The sequence below is a fragment of the Sturnus vulgaris genome, chromosome 9 (genome assembly GCF_052056855.1).
Source record: "Sturnus vulgaris isolate bStuVul1 chromosome 9, bStuVul1.hap1, whole genome shotgun sequence".
Lineage (NCBI taxonomy): Eukaryota > Metazoa > Chordata > Aves > Passeriformes > Sturnidae > Sturnus > Sturnus vulgaris.
The window spans coordinates 24250551-24261631 of NC_142251.1; positions in this window are offsets into that span (position 1 = coordinate 24250551).

Consider the following 11081-nt stretch of genomic DNA (forward strand, 5'->3'; position numbering starts at 1 on the left):
CCTTTTTTATTAGTGAAGTTTTGCTACAAGATCGTTATAGCTGAAATCTGGGTGTTCTAAGGAATGTCCAACTGAGGTTCTTTCCAAATGATTTGTGTGTTTATCTGCCTGATGTGCCAGCTGGACAGAAAACTCCTGTTGTACTTCTGCACCAAGGTTTTCCCTTTCTTTGGTGTTTGTGTCCTCCCTGAGGCTGTAATTCCAGGAAGCAGTGGGCTATTCTGTGAGTAAGCTCAATCAGGGTGTCAGAGGAGGCCAAACACAAATTTTGTGTGAATGAACAGCTTTTGGCTCGAGCAGGAAATTTTTTGTCTTCACTGCTGCTCTCATTGCCCCTCATCATTCCTGGATCCTGTTTAATTCTGTTACTACTCCACTGTAAAACATTGCCATCTGCATAGTTTATCACAGCTCACTTCTGCATTCCACCCTGTTTTGCCCTCTGTCAGTATTTAAATTTTTCCTTAAATTCCTTAATTTACGTAAATTTCGTTATTTTGCTTTGCTTTCCACTCCTGACTATACTAATTACTATATATTGTCCTCATTATTTTTTCATATATATGTGCTGTAGTTCCTTCCTGATCCAGGCCATTGTGATTACTCCTAAAATTGGCTTCCTGACATCAGGAATGTTCCATTTGTAATTTCTGGTGTTTCTGTACATTTTGGATGGTCAGTTGTGCTCTATTCTGTGCAGTGCAATGCCACCCTGGCAGTGCTGTGCCTCAGGGAATAGAAAATGCCCCTGCTCCCTGGCCTAAAGGAGGGCAGGTCTGGAGAAACGAGTGTTTTTCTTTGGACAGGGATGTCAGGAGATGGTGTCACCCTCTTGCCAGTTCTCCTGTAGGCTGCCAGAGATAAAGACAATTGAAGAAGCTGCAAATCGGGGGTAACGTTTGAATTCCTCCTGTTCCTGCTGGTGTTTCTGCAGCGTTGGGATGGCCACATGATGGCAATGTCGTACCTCAGGGATGTGTGTCGTTTTCTGCTGGATGGAGCCGATTGCTTCTCCAGCTCCGTTTAAGTGTCTCCAGGGGTTTTCCACCAGAGGCACTGGAAATTTTACATCTCCCCCTGAAACTTGCCTCTTTTCCTCTGGTTGGTGCTTTGCCCTGACCAAAACCTGTCAATTTTTCAATCTCCTCAATCAACAGTGTCACATCCTTACAGGATGGGAGTCAAATCCCAAATGACCCCATTGGATGGATTAATTAGAAGAGCATGCCCACAACCAAAGTGCATTTCTGGATGTGCAGCATCAGCCTTTGGCTCCTCTGCCAGTGCTGTCCCTCTCCATGAGCCACCATTCTGATACAGGAGATAGTGTCTGATGGATCCCTAGGAACTCAAAACGAGTCTTAACAGATCCATGTTTATTTCTATCTCTATTTATCTCTATCATCTCTATCTCTATCTCATCTCTCCAGTTATACTTAAAATTATAATTTTATCTCTGCCCCTCCCAACTATATTTGGAGGGGACTGGGATATAATTATGACTTTAAGAAATTATTTAACTTTTTGCTAAAATGCCTCTCTGGGGCAGAGGGGCAGGAAGTACTGATTAGTGCCCCATGACAAGGTACAAATGTTCACAGGAGGAACTGGAGAGGAATGCTTTATCCAGAGAAAACCACAGGGAAAACAATCCCTAATGACTCTGTCTGGAAGTGAGCCAGGGTCCAAGCCATATGTTCTGCACCTAGGGAAAAACACCCCAATAATCAGGGCTGGGATTTTATTTTTCTTTATCCAAATATTAGATAAACTCTGGTATCACTCCAGGCTAAAAACCATGCAGAAATTCTCATCCATCCCAACGTGGCCAGTTTGGACCTGATTTATGGATTTAAATGTGTGATTTTGGGATTTCTGAAGGTGTCTTTTGGAAGCAAAATTGTGAGCATTGATGAGACATAAGATGATGTGTCATTATATGGAATCAGGATGTTTTATTCCCCAAACGAAACCATTATTTGCCTCCATAGGCTGGTGTAAGTGTTGCTGTGTGTATGGGGAGAGGGGAAGGGCATGCTCTGGAGCTTCCCCTGAAACGCTGCACTCAGGACAAGGATGGTTTCTCTCTCTTCTCTAAAATGTGAGTGTTGAAATTCTGTTGCATTTCTTAGTACAGCCTGGTGCAAAATAATCTCTGCTGGAAGCATTTTACACATTTTCATTCAGTAGGGAGTTTATCTGAGTTCAAAGTCCAGGCAGTCACATGGTCCTGTAAGGAGCTGGAGACTTGATGTTCCTGTGCAGCCTTGAGGTTTGAAAAATAACAAACAAAGGGTATGAGGGAAGAAGCAAGATCTGTCCACAGCTGCTCATAACCATATCCAGACAATTTGAACCTGTGCTGTGGTAGTGTAAGCTGCATCCACACTGCCTGGTCTCCAGCTCATTGAACACAAGAGGACATGGAATCTCCAGTGCCACTGGAGCGCTGCTCCTGGCTCTGGAGTGAGACCCTGGTGCTCTGCACTCTGCCAAAGGGCCATAAACCTCAGCCAGCTTTTCTGTCCTCAGCTGGGAATGCTTCCTGCTTGAGCTCCTGTGAAAGTCAGACCTTCACAAAACCATTCCACCAGATTTGCCTCATGTGGTTTGTTTAGCCTCAAAGTGATTGAAATTATCACCTGTCTTAGTTTGCAATACAGGATGTGACCAAAAGCATGTATTCTATCACCATCTGTTGAAAACAGCTGGGGCAGTGATCCTTATCTCTGTGGGAGATATTCTCTGCTAATGGGCCATCTGATACAAACAGGTGGGACAGTGTTCTTTATCTTTTCCACAACCCATCTTTCCTCCAGGAAGATATCATCTGTTAATGGGCCATGGAGTCCCACTGCATGACTGATAAAATTCCATCATCCCATTGGGTCCCACTGCATGACTGATAAAATTCCATCATCCCATTGGGAAATGCTCCAGCCAGGGGGAGGAGCCAAGCCTTTCCTACCTAAATAAAAACTGAGATTTGGAACACCAAGTCAGCCTTTTCCCACTGCATTCCAGAGGAAAAACAGACCTTTCCACATCATCACTGCACCTTTGGAGGAAAACTGCACCTTCTCCAGGAGCACTGCTCCAACTGAACCACATCTGTCACTGCAGGAGGATGCAGCTACCATTTAATGGGACTGCTACCAACACCTGCCTGACTGATGGGGTGTCAGGCTGTATTCTGACTCTGTCAGTGTTTTTTTGGGTTTGTTCTTTGTAAGACTGTATTTCTATTTTAATTTTCCTAGTAAAGACCTGTTATTCCTATTCCCATATCTTTGCCTGAGAGCCTCTTAATTTCAAAATTATAATAATTTGGAAGGAGAGGGTTTACATTCTCCATTTTAAAAAGGAGCTCCTGCCTTTCTTGGCAGACACCTGTCTTTCAAACCAAGACATCACCTCACTTCCATAAATTTTTCCAGGGCTTCATTATCTTGATTGTTTCCCTTTTTTCTATGCCTAAAAAGAAATATTTTTCCCTTTTCTGTCTATTACGAGTAGAATTGAAACCCACAGAGTAGCAAGTAGTCTGTAAGGGGAATGACAAATAAAGACATTTACATGCCAGAGACAGGGTAACCAGGTTAAATTTTAGGACAGCAAAAATAATAAGGAAAAATTACAGAAATAACCCGGGATTTTGATTATTAAGAAAAAAAAATCCCATTCTATTGAGTGTGGTCACACCAGAGAATATAGGTGGAGAAATATTTACATATTAATTATAAAGTGTTATCAGGATGTTTTGTTTGTAAAACAATTGGACAGATTTCCTCTTGCCCTAAGAAAGAGACAGAGAACTTGCCAAGAGCCTGCATATAGAAGTCAAATATATAGAGGAAGAAAATGAAATTTTAGAGATGGAAGGAGAAGAGACCTTTCCTATAGTGCACATAACATATATATTTCACACACACATATATATAATATATATATATATAAATTCTGCTTCATCTTCTTTCTCTTTAAAATGAATATGATTCTTGGGACTCAAAGAAACATATTTAATTCCTAGAAAATATCTGTTCAGAAAATAATTTAAGATTTGGGGTCAAATTATTAGTGTGCACACAGATTTGCTTCCATGCTGATCAGTGGAGCTTGGATGGGTTCCAGAAGCACAGGACCAGGGAAAGTTTTACCAATTACTGTCCTAAGTGCTATGAGACAGGCAGTAATGGTCATTTTAATTTTGGTGTGAACTATGAGCCTTCTACATGTAGAATATTGCACCAATGTTCAGTCCAAATCCAATCTCATTTCCACCTGTCTCCTTTCAGGCCCTTCTCTAGGAATGAGGGGAGCTGTGCTGGCAGAAAACCCACTGGAGTTGTGGCTCTGTTCACAGAGGAAACAGCAAATCCTGATTTGCAGTATGGTGCAGTAATTACACCTACCATCTCCTCCTTCCAGAGCAGCTGCCTGGTGATTCCTATCAAACTGAAAAATGCTGGTTGTATGTCAAGGAAAAAAAGAAGGCAGAGTTTGGTGTTCTCTGTGAATAGCCAGATTTGCTGGGGATGCTGTGAGCCTGGGCTCATCCAGGCTCCCAAACAACATCCCAAACAACTCACACTTCTCTAGCTGGATACCCCATTTTCTTTCACTATGCAGGGATCAGTGTTTGCTAAATATCATGATTCAAGATCTGCTATTTTCTAATAGAATAAGACTTTTTATAGTGTAGGAAAATCTGCTTTCAATTGCCATTGTTGGGCATTACTTTAGTCAATGAAAACAAAGTGTGCTTGGGAAGCTGCCTAGAAGCCATGTGATTTCAGGGTATTGCTATTTCCCTTTTTAAGAGGAAGGAAAGCCAACTTTCTTCTTTTATGTCATGGTTGAATACAGTGATGTATCCAGTATGGAGGAGGGGAATTCACTCCAGCTCCTGTGATATGTGTAGGGCAGCTCTATGTGCCCATTTTCAGGCATTTGGAGACTCCCAGACCCACCTGAGTTATGCAGCATCCGTGGTGGGCAAGTCCTGCCCAGGAGATGAGGGTCTGGCAGCCCCTGTTCTATGGCTGCTGCAGGTGTGATCCTTATTTACATCAATATGGAATATGGGTTTAAGCTGCTTCAGGCTACACAGGTGAAGGCAAGATATATTTCTTTTCCTATATATATATGTTGTACTTGCAGTATGTTTGATTTAGTTAATGTTTTTTCCTCAGACAGTTCATTATATTTGGATGTTTTGGGATTTTCATTTTGCCTTGCTGCCTGTGTACCAAAGACCAGATCAATGATTTGCAGGTATTTCTGTGCTGCACAAGCTCCCCTTTCCAAGTGACTCTAAGTGATTATATCCCATTCCTTCATCCCTTCCATCCCTGGAAATGTCTAAGGCCAGGTTGGATGGGGCTTGGAGCAATCTGGGATAGGGGAAGATGTCCCTGCAGGGGTGGAATGAGATGATCTTTAATGTCTTTTCCAACCCATTTCATGATCCCAGGAAAGAACCCCTGTTTGCTGAGCAATAATGTTCTATACTTCACTTGCCCCCTTCTACATGCCCTTTTGTATATTAACAAAGATATTGAATTACGAAGTGAAAACACTGCTCTAAAGTATTAAATTATTTTTTAAAGTTACACTTGGCCTGTATAGATAATAATGATCCTATTATTTATTAGGAAAGGACACAACTTTGTGAGGCTCCTCTTAATAGAAAACAGCAGCTCTGGGAAAAAAATAGGCACACACACACACATATGCACATATATTGTACTCACCACCAGCCCCCTTATTATGAAGAAAACACCTGGTGGAAAAATTTATTTCTGCATCAGCCTTACCTGCAGGACCACCCACCTTCTTGACAGAGGAGGAATTTAGGATATGTCACATGTGCCACCAAAGTTGCCTGAGCTTGGGAAGCTGCAATCTAGCTGTAACTGTGGCTGTAGCTTGGGGACTGCTGGCATTTTTCTGCTGGAAATTGGCTTAAGGGCAAGAAAGTAATTGCAGGAGGTAAATAGACTGTCAGAGAGTCACAGAATGGTTTTGGTTGGAAGGGACCTTAAAGGTCAGGTAGTTCCAACTGCCTGCCATGAGCAGGGAGTATTGAGATTCAGGGTTTCCTGCTCTGGCTCATGGCTGAAAGATGGAAGATTAAAACAAACGTATATTCATAATCCATTATTTGAGAGCTATAATGGCCTTTTTGAGTTATCATTGTGTAGGTCCTCTCTCAGCTGTACTGGCACCTTTATTTGCAGTGAAAACATGACAAACTGGAAAAATTCCCTTTTGGTCTTCATTAAACATTTTTGAAGATACTCTTCTCCTCACTCTGCACTGTTGCTGGCCTGAATACCTACATCAAAGGAGATTGTAAAACAATTCCTCAAATAATTGAGCAGGAAAAGGCAAAACAGTGACCTAGATGAAATGCTTTTCCAGCAGCACAATAAGCACAATAATGTCCTGAGAAGGGATTCTATAGTCCCTGATGTCTCCCTCCCCAGAGGCTAATTAAGTTTTGCTGTGGTGTAGATTCTCTTTTTTTAGCATACCTGTTTAATATCCATGTTTGATCTGGGTGGTGCATTTTGTTCTTGTATGAGCACAGAGACCAACAAAGATTAGAGAGGACAGGTTAGCACAGGCAGAGGATTTGCTGCCATCGGATTATTCTGGGAGAGGGCTGCTCCTGGAACTAGTCATAACATGGACATGGTAGACATGTTTTCTTAAGACTTTTGATTAAACATGTAGGAACAAGTACATTAATGCCCTCTATGTTACATACAGGGCATTCCTTTAATGTATTTTTATGTTAATCAACATTTAATGATTTGAATATTCCTTTGGAATATTTTTTTTCCATCCTTCTTGTCTAAATACTATTGGAGGAACTGCTTTCCTAATCCCTCAGCTGCAGACTGAACCAGAGGAATCTGTCATTTGTCCACTGAGTGGGCTGAGAGCTGGCAACAAGGTTACAGGGAAGGCAATCCATGATGATTAAAGAAAAGGAGGTGGGAGAGGAGGAAGGAGACCCATCCTGCAATGGAGATGCAATTTGTGAGTGTTGTGGTGACACTGCCGTAGGAAAAGGCTGGACCTTCAAATTGGAGTTGAATTGCCTTGGAAGGCCAACACTATTCCCTGCCCTAGTCCTTCCTCCCCTCACTAAACCTTCAGTAGCCAGGCTGTTGTAAGGGGTAGATAGTCTTATCTAGATCTGATTAGTGATGAGAGGCAAGTAAAAAGGTCACCTTTTCTTAAAAGGAAGAAATGAGTAAAGCTGAAAAAGAGGGGGAAATGCAAGACTGGAGTGTTATCCAGTATCACTGTCATAAAAACTCAAAAATATATCCCTGTCTGAACCCAATTATCAGCCTTGCCTGACTTCCCTGGAGATTTAACTCTTGGGTCTCTTCCAGAACTCAGCTATGACCTCAGATGCTTTGCATTTTGGTATTTAATCATAAGGAAATTAGCAAGTAATATACGGATTTTCAAATTAAAGCTCGAGGAGCAGTCTGATTGAGAATAGGAGGATTTAATGGCCTTGGATTAAATTTTGGCTTTCCAGGCACTTGTAAACAGACATTGTTTCTCAGGAAAAAAAGTAATGTCCATCAAAGTAATCTTGAAGGCTTGAGAGATGTGGTGATAGCTGCATTGTTAGAATTGCTTGTGGAAAGGGATTTGCAGTAAATCTCTTGGTGTTCAGATTAAACTGGACAATATCCTTACGAGTCTGCATGGCAGCTGTTGGGATTGCAGACACAGAATTATCCACAACCATCCACTGGCTTTTCCAGGCCTCTGGTGGCTCAACTGGTTACTGAGTCCTGTGTTGTGTGAGCAATATAACATCTTACCAGAGTCCTTGTGCACTTCTTTGCCAGTGATTCTCTGTTAGTCTCAACCTCTCTTTTTGTAAGGCTTTGTTCTGGGGCTGCCAGGCCTGAATAGAGAGTAGGAAGTGACTCCAGCTGCTTTCCTCGTGCTGACATTCTGTGCCGAACAGGAATTGCTGAGCAAAGAACATCATTTCCCCAGAGAGGTTTGCTGGGGTAGCACAAAGGCAGTCTGGTGGTTTTTTCTTTAATTAGAAGTTCCTGCCAAATACTGTCATCAAGGGTTGGGGGGGAAGGGAGAGAGGGAAGAATACACAAAGTCTGGAGTCCACTTGGAAGAGCAAGAAGCCTGCCTGGGAGTTTAAGAGCAGTGCTTTCTCTACAGAACTCTTGCTTCTTAATTTATAACATCTTAGCCAGAAAAGACGGCTGGGATTTTTTTCTTCCTTCCCTCTTCCGTGGATCTTGGTTCTGACTGTTATTTCTCCAACAGAATTGGAGGGATTATGCAACTTTGCACTTGGTTTTGGACTCGCCAGTGGAACAAAAATAAGCAGAATTCCTTTTCTTAAGTGGGTGCCAAATTCTCAAGTGACACATCATGCCACGTTGTGGTGATGAATGCACGGCTGGCTGCTTGCACGGCTGGAGCTTAAATTCTCAATTTTTCTTAAAAAAAATGATAATAAGGTTGTGACTTCTTTGCTGTCTTTTTGCTTTGCAAAGGAAAGGTTTAGAAAACAGTCCCTAAAGAATAATTGACATGTATTTGTGAGAAGAGGAAGATATGGAGCCATTTCACTTCTTGCTGCAGCTTTAATCCAGGATGAATCTGTAATAACTGAAACATACTGGGACCTGATGCTGTCTGGTGTGCTGGATGGGGAAAGCATTAGGTGGTTTATTCCATTCCTTAGTGCACTGGTGACCACTTTATTTGTACTTTTGTATTATTTTGTAATGTTGGACTCTTTCTTGCGTTCTTGCTGGCACAATTACCAAAGCCTTGCCTTGCAGTTTGAATAGGCCTTTCTAGCAAGGAGGCCTCAGGTCAGAACTGATCTGTGGATGAAAGATTTTATGCTTAAACTCGTTTTTTTGAGGATGTTGCAAAATTTCTGTAATGCAGAAGGCAGATATGGGTACACCAGAATTGAAAAATTGCCTATCTAGTGCATCTATATGTCATGACAATTCAGCTGTGGAAAAGTACAGAGTAACTTTACCACAAATGTTCCTCCATGGATCTCTCAGTGTTCATCTTATAACCCAAAGTGAAAGAATTTAATATTCCTTTGGGTTTTTGGTGTGTAGTTTGATGGTTTTTAATGTGTATTTTATAATTATCTAGGTTCTGATTTCCAGCTCATCTCCCAGAGCATAGTAACATATTGCACAATTAATTTGCTGTTTATAGTATGTCCCTGAAAAGAGGCTCTTCCATCCTGTTTATTCCTGAGTTTCCAGCTGATCTCCACAGAACAAAACAGTGGCTTCTGTGCCAACTTTTGTTACAATTTTGCATAACAGTGTTCAACTTTGGCCAATTTTGATGGTTTTGGGTTTTGTTGAGGAAGTCTTTCTGTAAAATTTCAGAAATATAAGTATGTCATCTTAGTACAATGGATAGGGTTTGAGTTTGCTAAGTAAGTTGTCAGTAGGCTAGATGCTAGACCTGAATTTTCTCTAAAATTTTCCACTCTGTTAGCACCTATACAAGAGGATTTCCTCTTCACAAGGTTTTGGGTTTTATTTTGCTTTTTGGACTTTGTCTAATTCTTTGGTAAAGATCATCTGGAAGAGAACTGGGGGAACTGTCAAAACACAGGTTGTTTCCTGTCATTGTCTGGAGAATTGTGGGCTTCCATCTCCTTCCTGTCTTTTGTTCCTGGGTTGATAATGTTGTCTTTAAACAAGTTCAAACAAAAATAGACGTAATAGACCTGGAAATAGAAACTAGAATCCTTAAATGAATGTCTTTGGTGCCTGAGCACAATGTGCCAATAATAATAATAAAGCCAGGTGATCCCAGAGGGGAGTGAAGTGTTTACAGCCTGTGGGTCTAATCCTGCCACGTTTCCCTTGCAAAGTGAATCTGCTGAAGTCACCAGCAGCACTTCAAGGAAGTGACAGATGGATGACAGCAGCAGCCAAGTAGCACGAGGGATTTCTTTTTAGCTGGAGTGTGCTGCTCCCAAAAATTCACAGCATTTTTAATAGGTGTTGATCATTTGTTCAAGTGAGTTGTGCTTTATTACTCTACATCTCAGTGGCACCAGTGGAAGGAGTGTTGGATGTTGGACTTGGATCCAGTGTAAAATCTGTCCATGCACTGTAACATCACCTAAAGGTCACAGCGAGGGTTTATGCCCTGTCCTGGAACATCTGCAAGTAGGCAGGAATCTGTCTCAGAGCATGGCATGAAAATCAAAAGGCAGAACAGAGGTAAAACAAACAAGGGGAAGGATGTAGGGCAAAGTATGAAGGTAAATACCCACAAAAGAAAGTATTTATAGATCACTAGTGATATGCCTCAAAAAGGGCTGTGCATTTTTTAAACATCTGTTCGTAAAGGAAATATTGCTTCTGTCCCATTGTCGTGAACTACAGATGCATTTCTGGCATCAGGATAAAGGTGCATCTCAAAGCTGGATGTATCATTTTGAAATGGGTTACCAAGGGTATAGTGTTAGTGTATGAAAGACAAAGCCTTTATCCTTGGGGAGCTTCTGGTAAGCATTGATCTGTGAGAAGAAGCACCAGTAGAGATGAAAAGCTTCTAAAATGAAAATAAGGAGAGTCAAAAAGTGAGATTGAGTTTTGAGGAGTCTTAAAAGTGAGTATTAAATAAGTAAATGAGAAAGAAAGTCTAAATGCTGCTTTTTTACAGGTCTGATGAGTAGGAATGTGAGCTTTGGAAAGCTTGGAGTCTGCAGTAAGTAGAAGACAAGAATCACAGCAGCAGAAAGGGAAAAAATGGGAGTTGACTTATGCTGATAAAGGCATTTGTGCCTCCCCAAGCAAAATAGGCCACTTCCAAAAACATGTTTAACACTCATATATTAAACCAGAGTGCCACTGTATGTGTGGCTGGCACGGCATCTGATGGACATGACTGAGCCTCTTCCTTATCCATGTTGTGACTTTACTCAATTGTTGCATTTCACGAGAGAGAGAACATAATGAACATTAGAAGTAAATGTGTTGCTGTCTGCAGTTCAAAACTGCCTTTGTCTTGCTTTCAAACAG